This window comes from Bombyx mori, chromosome 22 (assembly GCF_030269925.1).
Source record: "Bombyx mori chromosome 22, ASM3026992v2".
Classification (NCBI taxonomy): domain Eukaryota; kingdom Metazoa; phylum Arthropoda; class Insecta; order Lepidoptera; family Bombycidae; genus Bombyx; species Bombyx mori.
Genome location: NC_085128.1, coordinates 15,646,399 through 15,671,045, shown reverse-complemented (window position 1 = coordinate 15,671,045; position 24,647 = coordinate 15,646,399). Strand labels below are relative to the sequence as shown.

Genomic DNA, 24,647 nt, shown 5'->3' with positions numbered 1-24,647 from the left:
TATAAGTTATTTACTATAACCGCAATATTTATTTTATTTTAATACTAGTTATACCCGGCAGACTTCGTAGTGCCTTAATCGATAAATAAAAGACCTAAGCTTTTGTATAATATAAAATAAATTTAAAACAAACAAAAGGAATCCGTCCGACGGGGGACACATCTAAGGAAAAACAAAATTGTTATTTTTATTTAATTCCGGGCATTTTCATATTTATCTAACTTTTAAACCTTCTCTGGACTTCCACAAATAATTCAAGACCAAAGTTAGCCAAATCGGTCCAGCCTCTTGAGTTTTAACGAGACTAAAGAACAGCAATTATTTTTATATATAGAGATATATATAGATTTAATTTTATTATTTGCATCTCAACATACGTATTTCGTTTTTTGTAAAAGGCTCAAAAGCATGGTTTCCTCAATCCTTGTCAATTAAATACTTTCGTTACACGAAAAAAAACGTTCAAGCGGAACAATTAAATACATCTGCTCAAAAAAAAACCCCACGCGTTTCCGAATTCTAAGAATCCGATATTTACGTGGAAAACATGACATGAAAAACATTGGAGGCACCTCCTGTTTGCTCCTCACTTAATCGGGGTTCACGAACTCAATATGAGGGCCGATATACAAACAGTAAATCAATTTCCTAACGTACGGAAACATTAGCCGAAATGTCCTATTTTCATTTTCCTTTCTCGATATAATGCTCTGTGTTTTGGTCCTTGATTGGATGCTTAATGGTAGCGGGAGATATTTATAACAATAGTATGTTGTAAGAGAAATAAAACGCATTTCTATCAATTTTACTGTTGATTGAAGATATGACGAATTGGTTGAGTAAATTGTCATTATACAATGTAATGGAAACTACAACATCTAGCTGCTTAAAATTAAGAGGATTGACAGTTCGTTGGGCCGTAAAGACCAAAAAAGACATTGTAGGATAGTTTCAATCATATAGCTTACTTTTATATACCGACCAAGTCACCATTACTTTTTTTTTTATTTCCCTTGTAGGTAGACGAGCATACAGCCTTCCTGATCGTGGGTGGTTACCGTCACCCGTGGACTTCAGCAATGCCAGGGGTAGAGTCAAGCCGCTGCCTACCATTAAGTACTCTCCACAAGCCTCGTTTGAAGATCCTTCTTCATAGCTTTAAATTATTTCACTATTGGAAATTCACGCTTTACTGGTGGCAGGACCACTTGTGAATCCGCGCGGATAGGTACTACCGCCCTGCCTATTTCTGCGGTGAATGCGTTTCGGTTTGAAGGGTGGGGCAGCCGTTGTAACTATACTGAGACCCTAGGACTTGCATCTCAAGGTGTGGGTGGCGCGTTTACGTTGTAGATGTCTATGGGCTCCAGTAACCACTTAACACCAGGTGGGCTGTGAGCTCGTCCACCCATCTAAGCAATAAAAAAAAAAAACATTGTAGGATAGTTTCAATCATATAGCTTACTTGTATATACCGACCAAGTCACCATTACTTTTTTAGTTATTTCCCTTGTAGGTAGACGAGCATACAGCCTTCCTGATCGTGGGTGGTTACCGTCACCCGTGGACTTCAGCAATGCTAGGGGTAGAGTCAAGCCGCTGCCTACCATTAAGTACTCTCCACAAGCCTCGTTTGAAGATCCTTCTTCATAGCTTTAAATTATTTCACTATTGGAAATTCACGCTTTACTGGTGGCAGGACCACTTGTGAATCCGCGCGGATAGGTACTACCGCCCTGCCTATTTCTGCGGTGAATGCGTTTCGGTTTGAAGGGTGGGGCAGCCGTTGTAACTATACTGAGACCCTAGGACTTGCATCTCAAGGTGTGGGTGGCGCGTTTACGTTGTAGATGTCTATGGGCTCCAGTAACCACTTAACACCAGGTGGGCTGTGAGCTCGTCCACCCATCTAAGCAATAAAAAAAAAAAACATTGTAGGATAGTTTCAATCATATAGCTTACTTGTATATACCGACCAAGTCACGATTACTTTTTCTATATATTATGGTGTTTCTTTATTATGTTTTTTTTATTATGATGGTGAGAGGTTACCGTCGCCCATGGCCTTCAGCAATGCCAGAGACAGAGCCAAGCCGCTGCCTACCATTAAGTACTCTCCACAAACCTCGCATGTCATAGCTTTAAATTATTTCAATATTGGAAATTCCCGCCGCAACTCGGACCACGCACCTTGCGTTTTGACCGCAAACAATTAGATTAGTGTAGACGTCGTCGAATAACGCAATTAGACAGAACGAACCCGCCGCAGATTTATTTATAATTACACCTTCATACAAGTAATTTTCGAAACGGATCCCTTGCTAAACAAAGGCTTTGTTTCTTTGGTATATGTATACAATTGCGGGTGATTTTCAGAGTTATTAAACTCTTAGATATTTATTAGATAGGCTGTAAATATTTTGCTAACGGGTATATTAAAGATTGTTTTCGCTAAAAAGGATTATAGGCTAAATAGGAAAAGGATTATTTCCTAAGGAGGATTAGAGATTTTACCAACTTTGTATACCCATTCATTAAGTTGGCATTAAATTCAGAATTCACAAATAAGCAATGGCCGTATGCTAATGTAAGTTAAGGGAGAATAGACAGGCTTTTTATGAGTACTATACCAGTTTATTTGTTTACAGTTACGCCAATTGGCACTTACTGGTGGTAGGTGTGTACATAGGTCACACCTAGTGATTGGGGTATCCGGGTTGCGATCGGTGTGATACCTCACACCGGGTTGTGGTACCTCAGATTCGAATTGGTGGATCGTTATAACTTCTGCGCTGATGGCGACGAACTGCTTGCTAACCTGACCCATGCCTAACGTCGGGAGAACAGAGAACATGGTAAGGCGCCATCTACATGGGGATGGTGTGGTCGATGGCACCTTACTTGCGGGGGGCGAATAGTGGCACGCCGTGGTTGCTACCGATCATCGTGGTTACAATGCTCGGCAGCGAAGAGTCCTGGGAGGCGATGCTCGACTTTTTCGAGTACACTATCTCGCAGAAGGAGGCGAGGGAACGAGAGAGGGAGAGTTCACCTATCTCCGCACCGATCCGTCGCCATTAATTCGGAGACCGGAGAAAGGCTTTCGCTTGGCTACGACACTTGTGGAATGCGACCTACTCCGATCTCTCTGATCTGAGGGGGCGTTGGGCCAACGAGTCCCACATATCCGATACGATCTCTAGGCCCAGGAATAGATCTGTATATAGGTGTAGTGGCAAAAAGAAGTACTCCAGTTTTTTTTTTGTTTGTATAAATGTAATATGCCTATATCCTCTTAATATGTACTAACTGTATATACTGACTTATTAATATTATAAATGTTAAAGTGTGTTTGTTTGTTCTTCTTTTGCGTTGAAATGAAGCAACGGATTTACTTACTGGATTTCTTTTAAAATGATACTTTTGGGTCAGGAGAGTGGCATAAGCTACCTTTTATCCCGAAAAAACATCTCATTGCCTCAGGAAACTGTGTTTTATTTTCTTTAGAAAAATTACGTGAAACTTAGAAAATGTAATTGATACTTTTCCTGAGCTGTGGGCAAAACTGCGAGTAGAAACTAGCAGTATTATTAATCTACTGGTAAAGAATGAATTATAAGAGAAATGTCTTGATTATATGTTGATACCACGGTCCTTTGTATTTGTGCTATGAAGTGGACATTCGTTTCGGTTTGATAATTGGAATACCTGATTATTATACTACACAATTGAGACATTATCTAAAAGTAGATACCGGTATTGATGTTCTCATGTCTATGCCTCTAGAAACCTTTTAATACCAGATACACCGCAGTCTCATGTACTAATTTAATAGATTAGCTAATTACCTCTGTGACCTTTGTAAGGGAACTCTTTATAACGGTTAATATAAGTTATGTATTACGGTATAAGCAATGTGGTAAATCCGTAGCCATACGAACTACTTACACTATTTGGCCACAAATCAGTCCTAATGCAAAATATATGCATAGATACATACATATATATATATATATATATATATATATATATATATATGTCGTGGATAACGACTTTTAGTTGTCGTGGATAACGACTTTTAGTAATATTAAGACGGTGGTTTTGATTATTATTTTAAATGATGAGATGTTGTTTTGATAAATATCAGAAAATGAAGGGTAGACTACGTAACGCCACAGTATAAAATGGCGGTACGTGGACAGAGTCGTGGCATTCCGTGTCAGACAGTCATTCCGTCCGTCTCAGTCAGTTGGTCTGTCGGTATGTGCAACGAAACTGTCGGTTTATCCTGTCATTGTGAAAGTTGTGTGTGTTGAGTTTCAATAATTGTTATTCAAAAAGTTTTATTAACTAAACTGAGTTCAATCGAATACGAGTGATGACGGAACCTACCGCTCAGCCATCCCTGACGCGTGCTGACATCAGAAGTGGGATCAGGACTCTACTCTCACTGGCGTGACGTGTTTGAACATGTTCGAAGTACAGCAAAAAAAAAACATGATGCAGATCAGAATACTAGTAGTGGTACGCCACAAGAGCGTGAATGCAGCATACGTAAGTCGTGTAATAACGTCTCTGTTACCTCGATGGAAGATCTGAGCCACGAAGAAATCGTCACATCTTACGTTCTGGCTCATGTTGCCCAGTTTGACTGTCGACTTCATCACATGGCATTTACTAGCGGAAATACAACACGTAACAAGCTATTGCAAGAAATTAAGGCAAGTGCAAATCTCAAGTGAAACTTCGATCGCAATAATGGATCTGTCATGACGAGTGGGTAGTTCCGACAAGAATTATTTTAAGCCGCTGAGTTCTGCTAGAGTTACATGGCACTAGTGCAGTAAACCAGGACATGAGACTGTGAATTGTCACTGAAATTTTAGAATCTACTAGATTCAATACCAATAACACTACACGTTCAATGACTTCGGGCTCCAGCAAGCAAGCAAACAAGAAAGCAAGCAGGTTTCCGTGGGGAAGAAAAATTGACACATCCGAAGTCGTCGTGACCTGTAAGATAAGACGTCCGGTGCGTTCATGTCTGGCGATGCGGCGGTGTTCGGGTTCCGCTGGCGGATGCAGGTTTTTCCGGTGAAGTGCGTGCTTGTGCGTGCTTGAGTGTGGGAGTAACATCGTGTAGGAGAGGTGGAACCCGTAAAATTGTAGTTTGCGTGGTGGCTGGTAAGATTTGTTGCGGTAAGAAGTTTGCATGGTGATAAAATGTCTTGTGAGTCTGCACAGGTAGCCGGAGGTGAGACTTCCGCGGTCGCGGCCCACCCAGTCTGCGAGAACCGGGCAGATCGCCTCGACGGTACGGTGGCCGGCCGACGGGTCCGCCAAACGACGAGACCACGCCTCCAGCACGGACTGCCGAGATTGGAGCCCCCGCGCTCCGGCTGCACTTGCGCTAGGGCGCGCCGCCTCGTAGGAGACTGTGAGGTATCCTTGAATGACTCTGACTGCGATCGCGCGCTGCCGGCGTCGCAGCGCGGCCACGTTCTCGTGGGTAAGGACGTGGCACCAGACGGGTGCTCCGTATAGTGTCATCGACCGCACGGGTACCATCACCCTGCCTATTTCTGCCGTGAAGCAGTGGTGTATTTCGGTTTGAAGGGTGGGACAGCGGTTATAACTATACTGAGACCTTAGAACTTCTATCTCAAGGTGTGTGGTGAGTTTGCGCTGTGGATGTCTATGGGTTCCAGTAACCACTTAACACGAGGTGGGCTGTGAGCTCGTTCACACATTAAATCGAAGAGCGTAATCAAACGAAATTAGATACGAAGTTTAAAGGGCCGTTTAAAGTAGTTGAAGTATTGGATGGTGACCGTTACACATTGAAAGCTTTAAATTCAAAACGTACTTACAAATACCCACATGATAGGCTAAGAAAAATGCCAGCATGACACATACCAGTCGAGGTTGATGTAAATGATTATGATGAAGAGCAAGCTTAAATTGTGGTGAAAACTCGAGTAAGGATAGTCTATCGGCCGTATTGTGTTCGACCGTACCAGTAGCTATTACGTAGTCGTAGCCCGGTAGAAATCGGTGTCTCTTGAGGCAACTCAAGTAGTCCGTGGGTGCGCGGTGCGCGTTTGGCTCTGGCGGAGGTCGGGGTCTGTAAAGACCATCGTGTGTAGTCAGCGGGTGATGCACACGGGCGATCCACGCGGTGGATGCGCATCATGAGGGCAATTGCGATTGCTGGTCGGCTGGAGAGCCGTGGCGTTAGATATTTTTACTCGGAAGTTTTGTTTGATCTGAGTTCCTGTAAGCTATGCCTGATTTGTACAGAGTAAATTTGAAGTTTGATGAACGACTGTGGTACGTGCTCTGGCTGCTGAATAGTGAACTTTGTATACCCTATTGTTTGATTTGGTTAAAATGGTATTAAAACAGTTTAAAGCTTTGATGACTTTAAATTTTCCGATAAGTCGTAAAGTGTAGTCAGGAGTGATCGAGCGGAACAAGTGTTCTCGTGGATGTTTTTGATTGTAGGTTAACCATCACACGAGGACGTGTACAATCAGGAAGGCCGTGTCGCATTCGACACGTGATTGCTGCAGCCAATACGAGATATGGGACGCAAACGCCGTCCGTCGGCGCTCGATGGGTCAACTATTCACCGGCCGAGCGGAGCAACGTGCCGGTAGCTGCGTAACATCGGGCAATTTTGGTAAATAAGAACAATCTGGTGAGTCGTATTATTTTTATTTGGATTCGGGTGCCGAATGCTCTCTTGTCAAGAAATCTATTAGTACTTAGTAGCTTCATAACTCATCAATTTTATACGATGGTTCTCATAAAAGGTTTCTGTTGTTTTGACTCAAAACTGTACGGAACAAATCCTATGCGATGGTTTATTGCTTACCTATTGTATGTCATGTACTACCTGATAGTTGTTTTAATCGGTTCAGTGAGATTGAGCATTCAGCGAAATAGAACACTTAAATCTAGTAGTCCTTATTCGAAGCCCAGACTTGCGTTATTGATGACCAAGCTCGCGGTGAGCTCATGGAATTGTTCTTGACAAGAAGTGCTAGAAGCCGTACATCTATTTTAAATTGTTCTACCATAAGAATAACAAAAGTGAGCCCCTTCGAATTCTTAATAGTTCGCGTGCCATATCCCTAAAGGTTTTTACTTAAACGAGACCAGAACATTGGAAAGTTAGTAAAATTTGATGTTGAATTTTGTGGCTTTAACTGGTAATAGAACCTATGATTACATAAGGTTGCCTCTAAGTAGTGCTACTGACGAGACTGATCAGTGAGGTGAGAGCATCTCCATCGATTGGTACAGCGGAGACCTGGGTCTCAATGGAGACTATAGTTGTGTTGGTCTAGTAATGACTTTGACTCTATATTGTGAAATGATGTGTATTGGTTTTATCATTTGTTTTAATGATAATGTGGGTGGTAATGTTACTAGCTGCGCCGGCAGCCAGGCCAGGAGCGTTCTATACGATTTTGTTGACACTAGTGATGTAGAAGATGTAGGATCAAATGACCACGATACAACTGACTGATTAAAGTAAGGATTTTGTTGTCCTATTTTGTGTGATTAGTAAAGAACAGTATTCAGTGTTATTTATGACTGGTAATTGAACACCTCGCTCGATTTAGGTGATGTGTTCGTTTTATTGCCGGATGGAGGCATTGCGATGTGTTTTATGGTTGAAGTGGGTACTGGATGAAAGTTCCACTTGCGTGCCGGATGGAGGCATTAGTGTTTTGTGTTGAAGTTGGGTACCGGATGGAGGTCCCACTTATTTGCCGGATGGAGGCAATAAATAGTCAAGAGCTACTCGATGGAGGTGGCACTTGAATTGGGTTATCGTCACTCGATATAGGTGGCATGAGTTACTCTCACTAGATGGAAGTAATTGTAACGATAGTTTGTGGTTGATACATAATACTGATGAAATACTGCTCAGATTGAGTTGTTTTGTAATAACTCGGGTTTCTAATGCTTATTGAGCATTAATGAAATTTTTCAGTTGTATAGTGTATCACTGATAATTGGGTAATTAAGTTATCTACTCACACAGGTTAACATGGTCTGTTAAAGATCTTGTTGAGAGCTAACGTTATGGTTTGTAATGAAAGGAATCCCAATCCTCAATCGTGAATGTATCAGGATTGGCCGAGACGAAACCTGTTTGATATTGCAAAAGGTTGTTTTTCTTGCAGGAGCGTCACACAGGGACGTGTGACATGTCAGAATGGCCGTGTCGTGGATAACGACTTTTAGTTGTCGTGGATAACGACTTTTAGTAATATTAAGACGGTGGTTTTGATTATTATTTTAAATGATGAGATGTTGTTTTGATAAATATCAGAAAATGAAGGGTAGACTACGTAACGCCACAGTATAAAATGGCGGTACGTGGACAGAGTCGTGGCATTCCGTGTCAGACAGTCATTCCGTCCGTCTCAGTCAGTTGGTCTGTCGGTATGTGCAACGAAACTGTCGGTTTATCCTGTCATTGTGAAAGTTGTGTGTGTTGAGTTTCAATAATTGTTATTCAAAAAGTTTTATTAACTAAACTGAGTTCAATCGAATACGAGTGATGACGGAACCTACCGCTCAGCCATCCCTGACGCGTGCTGACATATATATATATATTGTAAGAGAAATAAAACGCATTTCTATTAATTTTACTGTTGATTGAAGATATGAGTTGGTTGAGTGTATTATCATTATACAAAGTACTGGAAACTCCAACATCGCAATGTCTCAAGATGATCTTGAGACGTGTTGTCAAATTTTCAGTTACACTTTACGCGCTAGCAAGCTACTGCTTAAAATTAAGAGGATTGACAGTTCGTTGGGCCGTATAGACCAAAAAAATCATTGTAGGATAGTTTCAATCATATAGCTTACTTTTATATACCGACCGAGTCACCATTACTTTTTTTTATTTATTTCCCTTGTAGGCAGACGAGCCGTGATCGTGAGTGGTTACCGTCACCCGTGGACTTCAGCAATGCCAAGGGTAGAGCCAAGCTGCTGCCTACCATTAAGTACTCTCCATAAGCCTCGTTTGAAGAAGACATGTCATAGCTTTAAATTATTTCACTATTGGAAATTCAAGCTTTACTGGTGGCAGGACCACTTGTGAATCCGCGCGGGTAGGTACTACCGCCCTGCCTATTTCTGCCGTGAAGCGGTGATGCGTTTCGGTTTGAAGGGTGGGGGGCAGCCGTTGTAACTATACTGAGACCCTAGGACTTGCATCTCAAAGTGTGGGTGGCGCGTTTACGTTGTAGATGTCTATGGGCTCCAGTAACCACTTAACATCAGGTGTGCTGTGAGCTCGTCCACCCATCTAAGGAATAAAAAAAAACATTGTAGAATAGTTTCAATCATATAGCTTACTTGTATATACCGACCAAGTCACGATTACTTTTTTTATATATGGTGTTTTTTTATTGTTTTTTTTTATTATGATGGTGAGAGGTTACCGTCGCCCATGGCCTTCAGCAATACTAGGGACAGAGCCAAGCCGCTGCCTACCATTAAGTACTCGCCACAAACCTCGCATGTCATAGCTTTAAATTATTTCAATATTGGAAATTCCCGCCGCAACTCGGACCACGCACATTGCGTTTTGACCGCAAACAATTAGATTAGTGTAGACGTCGTCGAATAACGCAATTAGACAGAACGAACCCGCCGCAGATTTATTTATAATTACACCTTCATACAAGTAATTTTCGAAACGGATCCCTTGCTAAACAAAGGCTTTGTTTCTTTGGTATATGTATACAATTGCGTGTGATTTTCAGAGTTATTAAACTCTTAGATATTTATTAGGTAGGCTCTAAATATTTTGCTATCGGGTATATTAAAGATTGTTTTCGCTAAAAAGGATTATAGGCTACATAGGAAAAGGATTATTTCCTAAGGAGGATTAGAGATTTTACCAACTTTGTATACCCATTCATTAAGTTGGCATTAAATTCAGAATTCACAAATAAGCAATGGCCGTATGCTAATGTAAGCTAAGGGAGAATAGACAGACTTTTTGTGAGTACTATACCAGTTTATATTTTTACAGTTACGCCAATTGGCACTTACTGGTGGTAGGTGTGTACATAGGTCACACCTAGTGATTGGGGTGGCGTCGCGATCGGTGTGATAGGGTTGTGGTACCTCAGCTTCGAATTGGTGGATCGTTATAACTTCTGCACTGATGGCGACGAACTGCTCGCTAACCTGACCCATGCCTAACGTCGGGAGAAGAGAGTACAAGGTAAGGTGCCATCTACATGGGAATGGTGTGGTCGATGGCACTTTACTTACAGGTGGCAAATGGTGGCACGCCGTGGTTGCTACCGACCATCGTGGTTACAGTGCTCGGCAGCGAAGAGTCCTGGGAGGCGATGCTCGACTTTTTCGAGTACACTGTCTCGCAGAAGGAGGCGAGGGAACGAGAGAGGGAGAGTTCACCTCTCTCCGCACCGATCCGTCGCCATTAATTCGGAGACCGGAGAAAGGCTTTCGCTTGGCTACGACACTTGTGGAATGCGACCTACTCTGATCTCTATGATCTGAGGGGGCGTTGGGCCAACGAGTTCCACATATCCGATACGATCTCTAGGCCCAGGAATAGATCTGTATATAGGTGTAGTGGCAAAAAGAAGTACTCCAATTTTTTTTTTTTGTTTTGTATAAATGTAATATGTCTATATCCTCTTAATATGTACTAACTGTATATACTGACTTATTAATATTATATATGTTAAAGTGTGTTTGTTTGTTCTTCTTTGACGTTGAAACGAAGCAACGGATTTACTGGATTTCTTTTAAAGTGATACTTTTAGGTCAGGAGAGTGGCATAAGCTATCTTTTATCCTGAAAAAACATCTCATTGCCTCAGGAAACTGCGTTTTATTTTCTTTAGAAAAATTACGTGAAACTTAGAAAATGTAATTGATACTTTTCCTAAGGTGTGGGCGAAACTGCGAGTAGCAACTAGCAGTATTATTAACCTATTGCTAAAGAATTAATTATAAGAGAAATGTATTGAATTACCTCGTCCTTCGTTTGTACTGTGAAGTGGACATTCGTTTCGATTGGATAATTGGAGTATCTAACTATTATACTACACAATTGAGACCTCATATCTAAAAGTAGATACCGGTATTGACGTTCTCATGTCTATGCCTCTAGAAACCTTTTAATACCAGATACACCGCAGTCTCATGTACTAATTTAATAGATTAGCTAATTACCTCTGTGACCTTTGTAAGGGAATTCTTTGTAACGGTTAATATAAGTTATGTATTACGGTATAAGCAATGTGGTAAATCCGTAGCCATACGAACTACTTACACTATTTGGCCACAAATCAGTCCTAATGCAAAATATATGCATATATATATATATATATTGTTTCAATATTTTCTGAGTTTTTCGGAGGTCATTATTTATGTTTTTATCGTAAGATCTTTCGCCGAAACTCATACTTCTTTGTTTTGTCAATGGATTCGATTAAGCGCTAAGATCCAAGTAGGTGGATAACTCAAAGCCACGTCTTTACCTTCGAAATTAAAAAAAAGAACACTACGGTCCTACAGACTTTACAACAAGAAGATCTTGCCTTTTTTTAATACAGTGAGTTCTCGATCTTGATGCTTGCAATAGCGTCAAAATATTGAAAACTCACTAAAACTAAAAATCGTGTTGAGAACCCGTTAAACAGTACAAGGAATACTGACACTTATAGATGTAGACTTAAGCTTGAAGTTGTATTATATCGTCTACGTATATCTCTTGAAACCGGAACGCTAAACGATGAACACAAAATTGCTTCGCAGAAAAATATAGCGGCGTAATACCTTGTAGTAAACTTGTGTGTATGTTAAAAGTATTTAGGAGGTACGTGTGAGTTAGATGTTTCCGAATCTGTGATTTTTACTGATACACTTTCGCTATGAACACAACAATGCATGCAATGGATTTCAGTAGATAAAGATACAAATCTATTCTCAAAAAACCTTTGCTTGGTTTTTTTTTTTCAGAACAAGCAGTAAGGATAAGAGGACGTTAGAAAGAATTAGGTATAAAATAGCACACGGCTCCTGCAACTGCTGCAACTAGGGAATGTCAGTTAAGTAGTACTTTCAGTTGTTGGAGTGTTCAAGTTCATACCCGTAATATCTTATTAAGCTGAACAGGATGCTATCAGGTAATGAATGATCTAATATAAGATATGACATACATTAGGAAATTGAAGGTGCAATTTGTTTTTAGCAGAAATCGGCTATAAATCTTTTTTACTTGCTTTCCTTGATCTGAGGTCTATAACGTACATTCTTTCAGAACGCTTAAACAATTTCCATACCGAATTCCATCAAAATCGGAGTACTGGACTAGCCGTTAAAATGTAACCAATACACAGAGCTACTTTCGTGTTATATATTTGGTGGAATGCTGCCGTAAGATTCATCGAGAAGTACGTCTTTACACACTATATAGAAACTTAACTCATTCCGCTATCTAATAAAAAGGTATCTAATAAAATTCTATATTTGCGACTTTACCTCCCCGAAATGAATAACGTTGGTTAACTGATTGAGCTAAAACGTTTTACAGTTGTTGGCACTGCATGGGCAAGCATTACACCAAAACAAGTCATAAAAAAAGGTGAATCGTGAATACTTTCAATTAAATGGATTAATTCATATTGTATTTTACGATATACACAACGGAGCGTCGCCGAATTTCAAGTTAATGCCATAAAATTGTGTATCCCGAACTCGAAATTGTAAAGATAAATTGCTTTCGGCCACATTCCGCTGCGTCTCCGTTGAGATTTATAGAAAACATAATTGTTTTAGTATCGCACGACTGGCCTATTCCAGTAATGGACGGGGCCTCTCCTCCTGACTTTATTACGCCGTTCGTACGCGGTGCGTTCGCAACTGGTACCGACAAAAAATAAATGCTGTTTCAACTTCTTGCAATATTACTGTTACACGTTGAGATTTGGGATAAATAAAACTTTTTTGCCTTTGTAGGCAGACGAGCATACGGCCCAACTGATGGTGAGTGGTTACCGTCGCCCATGGACTTCAGCAATGCCAGGGGTACAACCAAGCCGCTGTTTCAGCGAAGTACAAATTAAAGCTCTTTTTAACACTTAAAGAACACTTTACAATTCTCAATTCGCTTCTTCCGCTTCACTTTGGATGATTCGTTCGCTGTCTCGCTTCGAGTGGACACTTTTACTAACTCCCTTCATGTCATCTCTGCAACGATTTTATAGTTGACATGACAAGTCTACAATTATCAAGAACATTACTGGTAGAACCAGTCGTTTCGATGTGTGTTTCCGCTATTTGATAATGGATGGCGCTACTCTTCTCGAGCGTTCTCGATATTACTAGTTCTTTTGATATTCGTTTCTGCTATCTCGTGACAGATGGCTCTATACTTACCGGCATAACATTACTTTGTAAAATTGCATCACGTTAACGAGTAAATCGTTAATTATCAAATTTAAGCTCAAACAAACAGATCAAACAAATAGAAGATCACAAAATATGTGCTTTGAATTATATACGTAATTAGAAACTGTCACTGCAAAGTGGGATATGTGAACCCACAAACATGAAGTAAAAAAATTGTCAAAACATTTCAATTTTAAATTTTGCATCATTACCCAGTTTATACATAAAAAAAGTAAATACTTTTATTCTAAAATACAATGTTTTCCAAAGCTTAAGAATAACAATAATATAAAATATCGTAAATAATGAGCACGATGCTTAATCTTAAAATTTGTTTTAATTGTGTTCAAGACTCGCGAAAACTGAAGAAAAAGCTAATCATAATCTGTCATTTTCTTTGACACTGTCAATTTGAAACTCGATTGAAGGAATGAAACGCATCAGCATCCAAACTACTTCACGTTTATTGATAAAGCTCTTAGAATACAAGCCACGTATGAACATTATCACGGTGGGGAGCACACAGGAATCTACGTCTTTGGCGTACATACAGCCAATTTAGTATCACTTGTATCATTTTGTTCACGAATGACTTCCAAAATTAAGGAATAACATCGTGTAGTAAACAATAAAACTCGCAAAAATTATAATTTGCTCATTTACTGGTTATAAGAACTTGTCTTATGGGACCGCACGGGTAGATATCACCAGCTTGACCATTTTTCGGTACAATATTTCCCAATCTAAACATTCTAGAATTCGTTAATAATATTGTCTTCTTTTAGGAATTACAAAAAGATACTCTTCATCCACTCTCAATCACTACAGAATTAAATAAGGTTAATCTTTTTGTTTACTCTTCACCTAAAAAAAAAGACATTATTTATTCGTAGCTCTTCACACACAAAGCTTATTTACATTAAAAGACTGAAGCACCATGATATAGAGGGAGTTGGTGACTGATGGTGAGGAATGAAGAGTCTCCTGCTGAGGAGCGTTTTCGACACGATGGAAGGCGCAAGACTTGCTTAGTGTTCAGGGCTGATGTCAGATATTTAAGCCGGAAAAAAAAAAACTTTAGCTATAAAGTTGCCGTAATAGCACTAGCCATTTGGAATGTAATGTACGCCAACAATGTTTCAAAATAAATTCTCCACTTGTTTCGGATCCTCTCGATCCACAAATGGTGCTTTTAGGTACCTCAAGCAGCGGTAATTGTCCTTGTCGAACCCGTTGCTTGCGACGAAGAGTTCGACGAGTAAATTAACCCACAGACAGGGCCACTGAGTTAGTGAGTGGGTCCTAAAATCCTTGGGCCCGCGGTCTGCTCACAACACCATGCAGATCGTTGAGTCTCACATACCCCGCGCGCCCCTTTTGCGCAGGGACCTCGTACGAGGTTCGGCCTTCTACCCGAAAAAAAAAAAAAAGGGCCCACTGAGTTTCTCGCCAGAACTTCTCAGTGGGTCGCATTTCCGATCCAGTGTTAGATTCTGCGACGCACTCAGGCTAGAGCCCCTCGAGGTCACTAGAATAGCTAGGAATAAAAAAAATCTAATTTCAAATATTACAAAATATGACATTCTAATTTAAAATTCATTTAATTGTGTATTGATTTGTATTTTGTTTTCATTACATTCGTAATAATTTAATTTAAATATACACGTTAAAAATACAAGTAATTAAGAAAATCTGTTGTGATAGCAATTTTCATAACTAGATCATAAGTAACAAAGACGCAAGTCTGTTCAATAAATTAATAAATGTTTGTTTGTACCAACTTTGAATATTGATAGACATAAAAATGAATAGCTAGTGCTTAACATCTAGATTTTATCGGGCATTTTTTTTTTATATCTCCAGTGGTTTTTGAACCATTTATCTGATTGTGATATAACTTAATACAGTTGTTATTCTTCCAGGATACCATCTAGAGTAGTCGTGGTAGATTAGTCTGATGATGCTTATTTGTAGCTTCAACAATCGTTGAAGTCGTTGATAATCACATGTAATGTTTGAAGCGTTATCGTTTAGTAAATCGGTACTTACTCTGAAATCAAGCCTCGGTATGATCATTACTAATTCAGTACTACATAGTCCACTGCCCCGCATGGGAGGGGTGGCGCCGTGTTCTCGTCGCAAAAATAGGAAACGACTTGTCGTTGCCGAGTGTTGTGGCATCGATGCTCGGCGACGACGAGTCGTGGAAGGCGATGCTCGACTTCTGCGAGTGCACCATCTCGCAGAAGGAGGCGGCGGGGCGCGTTAGAGACGCGCAAGCCCGCCGCCGTCGAGCGGGGGCCAGGGAGGCGGATCTCGCCCAAGCCCTGGCCCTCTAAGTGTTTCGGGGCCCCCTCATATGTCGGTCTGGGGACCGGCGAGGGGGACCTAAGAAGACGTCGTGCAAGCTGCTCTGCACGCGTTTTACGCAAGAGCATCCGGGTGATGGAAGGCCGGCTATCCTCGACCCACGCTGGTTCTGACCCAGCGGGGTATTCCGTAGGATAGCTCACTCTAACCGGCGCCATCTAGGCGGGCTCCGGATAGCCTGCCGACCGAGAGGGCTGGTGGTCGTGGCGCCGACGACCGCCAGTCCGGCGTCCCGAGGGGGAGGGTGATGGGAGAGATGTGCTCCGCACTAAACACTTCGCTTTCCCCCCTTTGCCTTTTCATGAGTTCTGTCTCATGTGAGGTTTGGACGTTGGTTGTTGAGCGACAGGAGGTTTTAGTCGGTTCGACTCCGACATGCTCCGCCCGCCGTCCCCAGTGGAGGGCGGAAGTCCGGCGATTTCCTCCTGACCAAAAAAAAAAAAAAAACTACATAGTCCAAGCGCTTCAAATATGACGAAAATTAAATATTGCAAATACTCTCCTAATAGACTTGGCTACAGAATGAAAGCCTTGTTGTAATGCAAATAAAGTCCAAATCGGTAGTGGCTACTGTATGTTAACAATACCAGGAGTATAATAGCCCAACGCTGATGCGAGGCATGAAATAGTGCTCTCCTTAAAAGCCTCTTTCGCGATAAATAACTGGAATGTACTCCACTTAAAATTCACAGGCAGCTTTATTGAATCGAACTACCGGGAGATGTCTAGTAATACCTCTTTTAATTAACGTCGGTCGCTTTCGAGTTTACGTGCAATAAAACTTTATAATTCCATGTCAGTTTACTTTAGGGGCCTTGACTAGTAGTAAAATGTTTTATTGTGGTTTAGAATACTTCCTTGGAATAAATGTTATCATCTTTTTCCGCTTCGCAAATTACGTAAATTTGAGTTTTATTTGTTCTCGTGGCTTAGTCGTCTACGGTATATTTTCTGGAAGTTTCAATCTAAATTATTTTATTTAAAATTACTTCTATGGTTTAATATCACATTTTTATTGTCGTTGTATTATTTTTCGAAGCTACAACTAATTTAGAGTATTCGATCACGGGGAGATTAAAACCTAAAAGTAATTTTAATTATATTTACTGGTGGTAGGACCTCTTGGGAGTCCACACGGGTAGGTACCACCATCCCGCCTATTTCCGCCGTGAAGCAGTAATGCGTTTCGGTTCGAAGGGTGGGGTAGCCGTTGTAACTATACTGAGACCTTAGAACTTATATCTCGAGGTGGGTGGCGCATTTACGTTGTAGATGTCTATGGGTTCCAGTAACCACTTAACATCAGGTGGGCTATGAGCTCGTTCATCCATCTAAGCAATAAAAAAAAATAAAAATAAAAAACTCGCAAATCCGAAGAAGATACTAAATTATATTTTATCGTACATGTTATGACTTTTCCTTCCTCTCTATATAATCTTAAATAGTTTAAGGAGAAAGCAGATATCACAAATTTTCTTTTGCCGCCTCCTTTAAATTTGAAAAGGCTAACTGTATTGTAATACTTCTTTGCCTGACCAACTCTTCAGACTCATGAATATTTAAGGTACTGTCATACCAATTGTCGCCTTGTGGACTACATAAACACCATCTTCCATGATTTGCGATAACCGCTTTCCATCAATTGGGCCTCATGCTTGTCTATCTTTAATAGCAAAAAAAGATATTAAGATGTGAAAAAGTAGCGTGGTACTATCTACTAACCTAGCTCCACAAACTACTCTGTAACCAATTAAATGTTTAGAATTCACCACGTATTTCTACACGACTATATTTGGTACATGCTAACTAATAACTATTATTATATGAATATAACTGAAATCTACCTCGAGCCGATGAAATGAACATAGAATAAATAACTGACAGGCAATCAATACAAATTGAATTCCAATGAACGGAAATATTCACTCAAGATGCCCTCAAAAGATTTAATAGTGAATACCATCCAAGCAGACACAAGAGAGGGTTCTTAATTAACCCAAATAAGAGAACCCAAGTGAACAAAGTACCCGATCGAGTCATTCCTACGTAACAGAGTGAACCGCGAACAATTTTGGCAACATTTAGTAATGATAATTTCACTTCTCTTAATTCAACTTTGATCTATCAAAAGATAAAATAAGTATATTTGATGTTATTCTCCCTCTTTTAGCATTGGGATATGCGCATTCAATCTTTCTTACGAATCCAACATAATCATTCTACAGTTGAATCTTTTCCAGAAATGCTGTGAACAAAACAATTTCGAATTTTGTCCCCAGATTGCTCCTTCAAATCTATGCAGGATACAAACATGGCCACTCGGAAAATCCAAATAGACCAAAAACTCGAAACGACTGACTACCGATAACTGAGCTCTCAAAGCTCGGAGGCCGTATATATCTAGGACCAGTCTATGTTGGTCATCATTCGGTGCCATCAATGGTGCTGTCGCCAGTTTGGCTTGAAGTTTTTAAAATGCAAATTGAAATCTGGTTTCGGTGGCACACGTGTTTTCGGCATTCCTAAATCCAGCACAGCTATTTCGTACGGTTTGAAGTGTTAACTAAATTGCAAAATACATCGATTTGGCTTACTGCATACAAAAAGCCTATTCATTCTTCACGGATTATGTATCAATTGAACAAGTGAGCAATTGGATGTTTTCAAGATAACGAACTCTTAATTTTACTGAAATTTAATCCAATATTTTTGGTTCGTGAAGTATATACACACACCTTCAAGTAACATAGCGTCCCTACGTATGGTGGCGTGGGAACCTGTTATAGCCAAAACCTGTCATTTTAATAATTTGTTCTAAAGGTAGAAAGAAGTCAAAGTCGTCGTAGCCTAAAAGATAAGACGCCAGGTATACGAGCGATATGTTCTATGCGCTTTAGCCGGCGTTCAAACCTCGCAGGCCGATATCAATTTTGGTAATAGAATAAGTACGCAAAATTTATAAATTTTCGTAGTTGCTGTACAGTTGGAACATAAACCTCAAGTAATAAGATGGATGGCAGCATTCTCGTCGTAGATGTCTATGAGGTCCAGTAACTATTTAGCACCAAATGGACCGTCAGAACGCTCACCTGCCTATACAGTAAGAAAAAAAGATAATAAACACTGAAGAGTGCTCTTCTGAAGTAGAGCATCATGCCAAAATCCATATCACAACATTAGCTTTAAACATCAACGATATCCTGTCCCATTTAAGATCAACGCCATTTCTCAGTGTAAGAAGTTATACGATTATATATTATATTTTAAAGAAATAAATTTTAATCACTATTTGAGCATGAACTGAGGATCTTCTAAATTTACTATTATCTTAAACGTTTCTAAGCCGGTCACGTCAAGGCAAACTCGGTCAATCAACCCGTGCCCGAAAATAATAAGAACGTTAGTATAAAAGTCTTGGACCTTATCGCTGGCTAGCAGCCGTTCTACACAAGGGCCACCCGAATAAATATGGATTAACCAGAGGAATATAAGGACGGCATACAAGTAAACCCTTGTTAGCTACGTCTGAAGGACTGAGGGGCGCAATGTTGGCGCCCTTTTTTATAAAACTGCCCCAAGGAAATGCGGGTTTGAAACATCCCTTGTCAAAGTTTAAAGAATTATTTTTTACGTCGAATTTACTGTTTAAAAAATTATTTTGTAGATTTTTTTTTTTAAATAAGAATTTGTCTCCATCGGCTTTGGCATTGATTTTTCCAATTTCAAAGTATGTACAAAAATAACAGATGCTTAAAGAGATTTTTTTTTTACTAAATACAAATAAATTTGATCAGTTTTTCCATACGCGAATCTGTGATTTTAAGAACAGAACAAACAAATATTTATGTTAGACTAACTACTTTAAAGATAAATATTATTAGCAGATAAAAATTTACACATGTTTAGAATAGATCAAAGCTAAATTTTGTAGATTATCACTTTGCTACATAACTTCTTAAGTAAGTGAATGTTGGTGAAACGAATATAAAATTAGAAATTATTCCTTTTAAATTGGCAAACAGTCGTCAAAATAATCATCGGGTCTGTTTGAATTCAAAATACCCACTAAATCACTTACTCGAACTCAAAATTTAATGTATCACGACAACTGAATATTCCGCAAACATTTCCACAACAACTGATAATAATATGCGTGAGGAGCGTCACACTAACCCATTTTCAACTTTGTAACAATCCGAGCATAGTCGTGCTGTAGACTAAAATGTTGCAGTAACTTAGTTCGGAGTTTGACGTCATTGTTTATGTTTGACGTACACCAACCTAGAAGTTTATGTTAATTTGCTTGCTTAATCTCACATTTTGGTTTAGAGGTACATACTACATAAGTAACGTTAAACTATTAATGTATCGTTAGCTAATAATCATACGCGAAACATAAATTCTTATCATTAGTTATTAGGTCGCTATTTTGCAGACACGTAATGCAAAGCAAAGACAGCTTCCCGAGTTCGCCTGAACCTTTGAACCATGCGCCGTTACTTCATTGTGTTTTGTATCATCATATCATTTCTCCTGATATTAGGAATTATTATTAGCAGTGCCTTAACTTTCACAATACAATATGAAATAAAATTTGTTTTTTTTGTTTTTTCCCTTTTTTCACTTTATCTATTTCTGCCGCGAAATCATGACTTTCGCTTTGAAGGACAGCCGGTATCTAATACCCATATATAGAGATTTCTGAAGGTAACTTCCGGCATTGACGTTGTGATATTTATCACGGTTAATCTGCCCATCGGAATCAATCATCATCATCATTTCAGCTTATAACTGTCCACTGTTAACAAATGAAATGAAATGAAATGCATTTATTTCAGGCAATTTAAGCCCATAAAATTTCACATACAATTACATAACATCTAAATCAAAATACATACAATAAAATTAAAATTATAATCTATCAGAATGACAAAAACAAACAAAAATAAAAACCAAATCAAATTAAACCGAATCAAAATTCAAAATCAAAATTAAAATACATAGATATTACGTATAATATAAAAAATATAACATAAAATCTGAATCACTAAATAATTATAATTGCAATTGCAGCCACACACAGATGTTCGATTGGATTCGCTGTTAGAAAAACAGTTATTAAAATTATTTTGTTTATGTGTAAACAAACGCGCCGTCCACAATATTTTAATACTATTACAGAGCTGTCTAGTTTTGCTCTCCGTAACTAGAACGCGAGTCACTCGACAAGCTAAATTAGTACAGAGAGACGATGCCCACGAGGATACAAATGTCGAATGAGAACTGGTAATTACCGTTTCTGATTCAGTATGAATTATTTCGATTAGATTCAAAATAAGTTGTAATAAGATAATTATGTCTAGCGATGAGAAGTTACACGTGTAAGTAAAAAAGGAAAACAGATTATTTATGGCGCTAAATGATAAAACAGATAAATAATATTTAAAAAAAAATCAAATGCTTATTCATTAAAGTCGCTTTGTTAACAGAAGGATTGCGATCTTTTGTCTCTTTTCATATCATTTTATTTGTTTTCTTTGTATCAAATAAATTTGCTGCAAAAAAAACGTTAATGTACTCTCGCTCTATACGAAAAATAGCGAACTCACAAAAAAAATGATATCCCGCCTTCTAAATATTAAATGAAACGAATTCTACCTTTTTTTTTATTGCCATGATATGTGGACGAGCTCACAGCCCACCTGGTGTTAAGTAGTTACTGGAACCCATAGACATCTACAACGTAAATGCGCCACCCACCTTGAGATATAAGTTCTAAGGTCTCAGTATAGTTACAATGGCTGCCCCACCCTTCAAACCGAAACGCATTACTGCTTCACGGTAGAAATAGGCGGGGCGGTGGTACCCACCCGTGCGGACTCACAAGAGGTCCTACCACCAGTAAAATAACCTGAAAATGTTAAACAAATTTCTCTCCATTACAAATATAACTATACTGAGTAATACTAATTAACTTACTACTAATAATAATTGTAACTATACTGAGACCTTAGAACTTATATCTCAAGGTGGGTGGCGCATTTACGTTGTAGATGTCTATGGGCTCCAGTAACCACTTAACACCAGGTGGGCTGCGAGCTCGTCCACCCATCTAAGCAATAAAAAAAAAAAAACTTCTAATTTTATTTTCCCTTTACACAAATATTTCAAGCACGAAACTCAGTACTGATAAACCTGTACTAGTAACAAGTCACTAGTACAGGTTTATCAGTACTGAATTACGTTGAGTAAGTTTCGTGAGTGGCAGTATTGTTACAGTCTTTGTCTACTATTGTACAGTTCTTGTCCACAGCGTCAAACTTGCGGGAGGGAAACACTTAACTGTTTTATGCGTACCTAAACTTGTATTGTACGTTCATTAATTCAATTTCTGTGGTTCCTCGCTGAGCCTGAATTACTAAGCTTTGATATTGTCGTTTGTTTGTGGAACTAATCTTAAGATCCATTCCGCTGTAGATGGAATTAGCGACCAGTTCATTTTAGTACTATTCACACACGGTCGATACGAGTAGATGACTAACTCAAAGAACAGAATATTTTTATGCTATTTCAGGATATAAAAACTTTACCGATTAAACTGTTTTGAACATACAAGCACAAAAAATATTTGGTCAGAAAATAAATCACTTTTTTTTCGCTCTTAATTAATTATTTACAGATGCATAATATTTGGAAGCTAGCTTTCTACATCGTTCTCTTTTCTTCCTACGAAGACGACACTTTGTCTCACCTGACAATGAGTGGTCACCTTTGTTCGTTGACACCAATAATACTGATTGCACAGAAAAGTTGCTACACTTGAGGCAGTAAGCAGCGGCTTAACAGTGATCCCAATATTGCTGATAAGCGACGATGACTACTCTTAATTGCTTTTTAAGTGGACGAACTCTCGGCCCACCAGGTGTTAAACGCATACTGATGCCCATAGATACGATCAACATAAATGCCGCCACGCAACTTAAGACATGAGTTCAAAGGTCTCAGTTTTTACAGTACAACGGCTGCTCCGCCCTTCAAACTGAAACATTACTGCTTCACGGCAGAAGTATGGCGGTGGTATCTATCCGTGTGGACTCACAACACGTCATACCACCACTTCCAATCAAGTAAACCATATGCTTCTCTGTCTACAAACTACAATGGCAATGAAAAATGACTTTTCAAATCTCTATGTCATATTTAAATAGCAGCATCTAAAAATTGACCACGTATCAAATGCTTCTTTTCTGTCGCTCAGTCCAAAATCAATTTACTAGATTGTTGGCTGAACTCCAAAGCTGTGTGTATTACGCCACTGTCGTCAAAGGAGCCTTTGACATTTGTCTCGTGGCGTTGCTTCGACAAGCACTCTTATATTGATAAGAGAAACAATGCTATAACCGCGATGGACTTCAGGAATAAACGTCGTCATGAAGGCGTATGCATTTTTCGACGCGCCACAAAAGCTCAGCAACTTCAGTGATTTTTATTTAACGATTCTTAACCTCGACCATGTTTTTCGAAATTGGACCGTAATGAGTGACACCTCATGATTTACATTCAAATTCTGTTATTTTTTGCATACTCCCTTTCGTTGTTATAGACTATTTTTTTCTATGAATGAAAAAAATATGTTTCCAAAATATTTTTTATTGATCGAGGTACAACTAACAATAGTTATCGCAGAAAAAAAATCGGTTGATAAATCGATGAGAAAGCAATAAGTATCATTCAGTAACTGTTTTAAATAAAGAAAAGAAGCATTTTAATTCGCTTTGAACAGACAATAATGAACGAAAAAGCGTACCATTAAAAGTATTGTGGTCTCAAATAAGCAGATTAGTATCTGGTTTTAATCAATATGAAGGCTATAAGCCCAATAATACTGCTGCCCGCCTTTATTTAAGATGAGTCTAAGAGTTTTAGGGATTAGTGAGCTGGGTAAGTAAATAGACGAGAGTTCTATCACTACTCTAATACTAGCCATGGATTATTAAATAAAAAAAGTTGATCATATTAAGCGGCCCCAAGATAAAATCTTTTCCAGTGCATGTTTAAAGGTCTTTAAGCATACTCTCCGTAAGCCCCGCTTGAACAAAGAGTGTCATAACACTCGGGAAAGACCGTAGAGGGGAGCTCATTCCAAAGCCGGATGATACGTGGCAGAAAAGATATCTGGAGACGCACTGTCGATAAACACAGTGGTTCTAGGTAGTATGGGTAAGCTCTACTCCGATGGCCAATGGTTAGATGGTAAAAATGAGATGATGCAATCATCTCAAACAATTCCTCAGAGCACTGCCCATGGTACATACGGTACAAAATACAGAGAAAACCGAAGTCACTCCTTAGATCTAGAGGCTTCAAATATTTTGTCTCGATTGTTTCTACTCGGTTTTCCTCGCCATGGAAGCCCTATACAAGCACGCTCCTCCCAACTCGAATAACCGATAACGCAAAAATTGAAATAATGAAAAGATAATAGATTCGTTTGAAAATTATTTTTCGACAGAAATTAAATTTCAATCATAAAATATGGTATGTAGGATCTTTTTTGTTGCTTAGATGGATGAAAGAACTCATGGCCCGTCCGGTATTAAGTGGTTAGCTGAGCACACCGACATCCACAACGTACATGAGTACTAAGGTCTTAGTTTTTACACTAAAACGGCTGCCCACCCTTCAGACCAAGCCGCATTACTAGTTCACGGCAGAAATAGGCAAGGTGGTGGTGCCGACCCCTCCGGATTCATAAGATGTCGTTCCTACCACCAATGTTTTCATCATCATCATCATCAGCCTGCGGCAGTC

The 24,647-nt window shown here is 39.3% G+C and overlaps 1 protein-coding gene across 1 annotated transcript in view; it reads right to left on the bottom strand.

The window, feature by feature from the left end:
- LOC105841416 (uncharacterized) overlaps window positions 1-24,647 on the bottom strand; it is a 312,744-nt gene that overhangs the window by 184,555 nt on the left and 103,542 nt on the right. The gene's annotated exons all lie outside the window — the stretch shown is intronic.